This window comes from Salvia hispanica, chromosome 4, assembly GCF_023119035.1.
Source record: "Salvia hispanica cultivar TCC Black 2014 chromosome 4, UniMelb_Shisp_WGS_1.0, whole genome shotgun sequence".
Lineage (NCBI taxonomy): Eukaryota > Viridiplantae > Streptophyta > Magnoliopsida > Lamiales > Lamiaceae > Salvia > Salvia hispanica.
The window spans coordinates 1788605-1794467 of NC_062968.1; the positions used below are offsets into that span (position 1 = coordinate 1788605).

General features: G+C 33.7%; 1 pseudogene; it reads right to left on the bottom strand.

The window, feature by feature from the left end:
* Window positions 1-1624: 1624 nt before the first annotated feature.
* Window positions 1625-4445, bottom strand: LOC125185650 (annotated as a pseudogene).
* Window positions 4446-5863: the final 1418 nt, after the last annotated feature.

A 5863-nucleotide genomic window follows, 5' to 3' on the forward strand; every position in this document is an offset into this window, starting at 1 on the left:
GTTTCTTGATCTCTAGGGTTAGGGTCTCTCTTATTTATAGAGTGCCAAATAATAATATCCAATAATTAAATAAATCAAGATTTGGAAGATTTGGTAGAGATATCATAGAGATTGGCGTTAAATCCGTTGAGAAGCATGAGGATTTCGAAAATTATAGGCTATTTAATTAGCCTATAATTTAAATTCAAATATTTCGCGGAGTAGAATAATATATCACGGAGCAAGAAAAATAATAATTAAACTCCCCAAGTATAGCCAAAAGTGGCGTGTATTTTGATTCTCAAAAGGGATTTGAATTTCAAATCCTAATTCAATTAGGATATGCAATATCTTCTTAGATTTGGCAAGATATGCTAGGATATTCTAGCATATTTATATTTATTCATGGAATAGAATAAATAAGGGATCAAATAAATAAATAATTCCCTCTTCTCCAATATATGAGATTTTCGAAAATCTCATGGGAAAATCAAAGTGGTGGTTCGAAAATTCCATGTAGGATTTATAGAGTATTTGGACTTTGGATTTAATTTGGATAATTATCCCAATCAAATAATTAAATTCAAGAAAAATAGGATTTCTTCTCCAATAATCATGATGGCCGAAAATTCCACATAACAATAATGCTCCTATTTAATTCTCACTCATCCCTTAGGAAAATAATTCACCCACAATTATATTTCTCCGCATCAAATATTCATCAAACAAATCAATCATTTCTTCACTTCCTCTTCTTTTTCTCAACGCATTGACCTTTCAACGGCCACGTCATATTTTCCACATCTTTGACTATTCAATAGCCACGTCATAATTTCAACAAGTTGACTATTCAACTCAATCTCAATTCTCATACGCAATTAGGTCTCAAAGACACTATGCAATTAATTACTCATCAAATAATCCACATATCATAGCATTTAAGGCATTTAATGCAAAAATTTTATAACCCGAAAATTAGGGTTTGAAAAAGTGGGACGTTACATAGACTGAACTAATTAATGATCTAATAGACTCATGGGAAAAATCTATTGGTCTTACTGCTTCAAATAAAGAAATGTCACAATAGATAATTGTCGAAATAAAGGGTTTATAGTTAATACTACTATAGACATACAAGTTACTATATGTATCTTGGACAATAAAAAAGAGATAGTTTGGTATAATTTGAGAGAAGAAAATCATTAAAAATAATTTGGTAGTAACTCTAAATATTTATTTAAGATAGCATGCTACGGATACCTACGGATACAATTGAACATATCTAATTAAAATAGTTGTTCATAAAAAAAATATCAACCTTGGCTCAGCATATAGCGCGTAACCTATCTCTGCAGTCCCCACTCATATTCATTCTTCATTCCTCTATTTGTTTAAAACTATTTGTTAAACTTTTTAATAATATATTACTAATGCACCATAATCTTAAATACTTAATGTTTCTAATAAAACGCTCGAATAATTTTATATAATCAGAGAAATGATACAGAATCAACGCAATTGACAAAATCCCAGATGTTTTTAACAATTCAGAAATGCTTGACAAACATTCTCACAACATACAAAAGATTATAAGTAATCCCTTACAACATTGTGAAAACCAAACACTAGTAAATAAGTTAAAAGATCAATTCTTAGGAACCCAGCATCCATGCAGCCCATAAGGAAGACCATAGGGAAATTTAGCTCTAGCAATCTCTTCAAAAGTAGTTCCATCCAACACCAAGGCAAATCCATCACCATTCTTCTGACTAACCATGGAGATCACAACACCTGCAACCATCCGTACATATGGCATTAGAATACAACTCATAATATAATAGTTGTAGTACAAAAAAATGAAATAAATTTTTGAGAGCAAATTAAACTAACCATCATCTTCCTGAGTGGCACCCGGCCTAGCCACAAAGAAGGGCTCAGATGGGATAGAGCCTTCCTCACACCAGCTCTTAGCCTTCTTGTCCACTAAATCATAACGATATTTCTTCCCCAAAAAGTTAGGGTTAATGCTACCTTGTATAGGTTGGGCAAGCTTTGATGCCTCTACTCCCAACAAGTTGCGGGTCGAGATCGTGGAACTATCGAATCCTAAATCTCCCAACCCTTCATAATCACAAACAACACTTGTAGTAGTTAATTAGTAGTCCATAAATCAACAAATTAACTAAATAGAGACAAAAAGATACAATTAAACAGACTTTGCATCAGGCAACACATCTTGGCCGTGTAACGAGCGAAGATTGTGGAGTGAAAGGTTTGGAAGAATGGCAGGATCAGCTTCATGCTCACAACAATCAGCAATAACAGCCGTCACTCTTCCATCTTCATCGGTCTCTTCGTAAGCATTGATGAAATGAAATGTCACAAACGGAGGAACCTCCACACTCGCCACCTAAATCATAAATAATAAAACAAGAAAACATCAATTTTACAATACTTTTTAACAAACAAAAAGAAGAAGAGAATTACTTACAGTCTTGCCAGTAGCTTTGCACATAACATGCATGTAAGCTTTGGAGTCAGGGAGCCATTGAAACTTATACAATTCTGTGGGCTCAGCCTTTAGCAAATTCTGTGGACAATACCTAAGTGGCATCTCCGGGACAACCACATAGTTTTCGGTGACCGGGAAGGAATGGACCCAGCCGGGAGACGGCCTGCCCCTACAATTGACCCGCCCCATGAGTTTCCTCTCATTGGTCCCGGGGTTCATCCTGACGACTTGATGGCCTGGGTTGATTAGGTCGGGCAACAAAGTAATATACTCAGTATCAGTGACAATTGGGTGGGCCGCTTGAATAAGGCCCCCCAAATTGTCAGTATACTCGAACTTCCCCAACGTCTCTAACGTGTCGGGGTCGATGAGAATGGATCCTTTTTGGGTCTCGGTCAAGCATAGGACTCGTCCATCCCCTAGCTTAACGACACCGGTCATGGTATTGTCGGTAAGGGAAGCACCCGAAAAGAGCTTAGCTAGGTCGCCCATGTAGTCTAAGAAATTCTCGCTTTTGGGACCATTATCGGAGAATTCGCGGAAGCAAACTTTTTGATTCTTTTGGGCAGCTTTGTAGGCTTCAGACTCGATTTGCCGATGCCCCATCACGAGCCTCCCGCTGTCAAAGTTGAGACGGACGAGGGTCGCGTACCCGTCGAACAGGTGCTGGAGGTTGTAGTCTCCAACGTGCCATACTCCCGGACCGTTTCTTAGATATGTCCCATTCTGAAAAATAAATATATTTTGGTATTAGACTAGCATGTAACTAACTATATACATGGCGCTGGTAATAGTCCAACCCCATTCATAGTATAAAACATTAGAATTTTGCTAGTATTTGAGTAGCCAGTAAAAATATATATACGTATAGGAAGATGATCAAAAGTACTATGTGTTTGAATCAAAATGCAACCCAAATCTTGGCCCTAGGATTAGATGATCTAATGGTCAACAATTAACCCAAAACACGTGGGATCATAATTAAGCAGTTTTAGATCATATTATAAGATTTGTGTTTAATGTTACGTTAAGATCATTTTAGGTCATACTAACAATGTTAGTATGACCTAAAAATAGACTAGCTATGACCTAAAAATGCCCTACGCATGATATTGTTCTGCGTTTCCGTATTTAAATCTAGTTTTGCATAGATGAAAGGGAAATTGGTCTCTAAAACCATGAACTTTGTCCACAATTTGATATTTCCCATGAACTTTGAAATTGGTATATAATATCACGAACTTTGCATTTTGTTTGGTATTTCCCAAACTCACTCAAATAAGATATTTTCATCAAAAATCTTATTTAACATAGGCAACCGTGATATGTTTTATAATATTTGAAACTACTTTTTAAGTTCATAACATGTAGCATTAAAAGTCACGTTGAAAACCACGTTGATTTAATTGTGTCAAGTATGATAAAAGCCTCGTAAGTTAGTCAAATATAGTAATAAACATGCCATGGGAAATACCAAACAAAATGCAAAGTTCGTGATATTATATACCAATTTCAAAGTTCATGGGAAATACCAAATTTTGGGCAAAGTTCATGGTTTTAGAGACCAATTTCCCTAGATGAAAAGCCCGTATACATATATTTAAAAAAAGTACATAGTATATTGTACATTATACATACCAGCCATTGAGGAATTTCTCCTTCAACTTGAAGCTCTCCTTGCCATCTCTCTTGCCTTACACTAGTAAAAGCAACATGTGTCTTCTCATCATTACTTTCAGCTTCCTTTGCAACAACTTCATTTGTAGCTACTTTTGAGGATTGTTAGCAATTGCCTATTCTCATTCAAAACACTACTATTCAGGAAAGTTTTCCCGAATAACAACGATTTTGAACAAGACTGGTCATGTTTGCCTCGATGACTATGAGTGCTGTCCAATCTTCTTTTCGACTGATTGAAGGGTGCAACAATGGGAGAAATTCTAAGGGAAGCCATTGCTCGATTGATGCTAAAATTATAAAAGACTTGCTATATGTTTGATTGTGATTCTGGTGAATAGAAGCAAACGTATTTATAGATGCTAATTACGGTTGGCAATTAATAAATTTTACTATGTGGAATGTAATTTTATATGGGAACTAGCTATGGTGTGATTCCATTTCACTATAAAATCATGCACTCTTTGTGGGAGAAATACTTGATGTATACTAATTAATATTAAAATTGAAAACCTTCCAACTTCTATAATGTAATAATACTATTAATAAATCTTCTTGGAAATACTACCTATATACGCATGCATTTAAACATTCTACTCCTATGATAGTTTCAAAATCCTGGCTTCTACTTCTACAGATAGTGTAGTTTAATTAATATACTCCATATTCAAATCTTCATCTCGATTGTCAACTTCATATCATTTCGATTCTTTGAAATATAGTATCATTGTAAAAAATACTATAGGGGGAATTGTTTGATGGGTTATTATGGAGTATCAAATAGTACAACTTTGTATATACAAAAAATTGTGGATTATTCATCACAAATATTAAAATTTATTTTGAACATGAAATATCAATATTGTATACAATTGTTCCGAGCACTCCGTATGCGCTTGGAAAATGCCGACCACTATACAAGTGCTCGGAAATCCTAAAAAAATATAATTAATACTAATTATTTATCAACAATAACAATTTAAAATATTTCAATATTTTTTATTAGTCATAGAAATATTTCGAAAAATTTACATATAAAAAATTTGTGGATCATTCACCACAAATATTAAAATTTATTTTGAACATGAAACATCAATATTGTATACAATTGTTCCGAGCACTGCATATGTGCTTGGAAAATGCAGAGCACATCGGCATTTCTTAAAAATATTGGTATTTTATGTTTAAAATAAATTTTATTTTCCAAGTCTACTTTTGACATCCATTGAATAATTATAAAAGTTTTTTGTTTGGCGAGCACATTAATGGTGTTACGGATTTTCCGAGCACTTTACAGGTGCTCGCTTGAAAATACTTAAGACATCATTGAATAATTATACAAGTCTACATTTAACATACATTGAATGATTATACTAAGTCGTTTAAATTCGTATTGTTGTTGAATAATTATTAATTATAATTTTTTAAATTTTTCCGAGCATGTACATGGTACTCGGTATTTCCCGAGCACATATATTGTGCTCGAAATGTCTTAAAAATATTGGTATTTTATGTTTAAAATAAATTTTAATATTTTCATGCACATTTATGGTGAAGGATCCATATGCAAATTTTACGAGATATTGTATTGCGTCAAAATATTAATATTATAATATTTATAATGTTTAAATCCTTGTTGTTATTGAATAATTATTATTAAATTTTCCGAGTAAGTACATGGTACTCGTCTTTGTC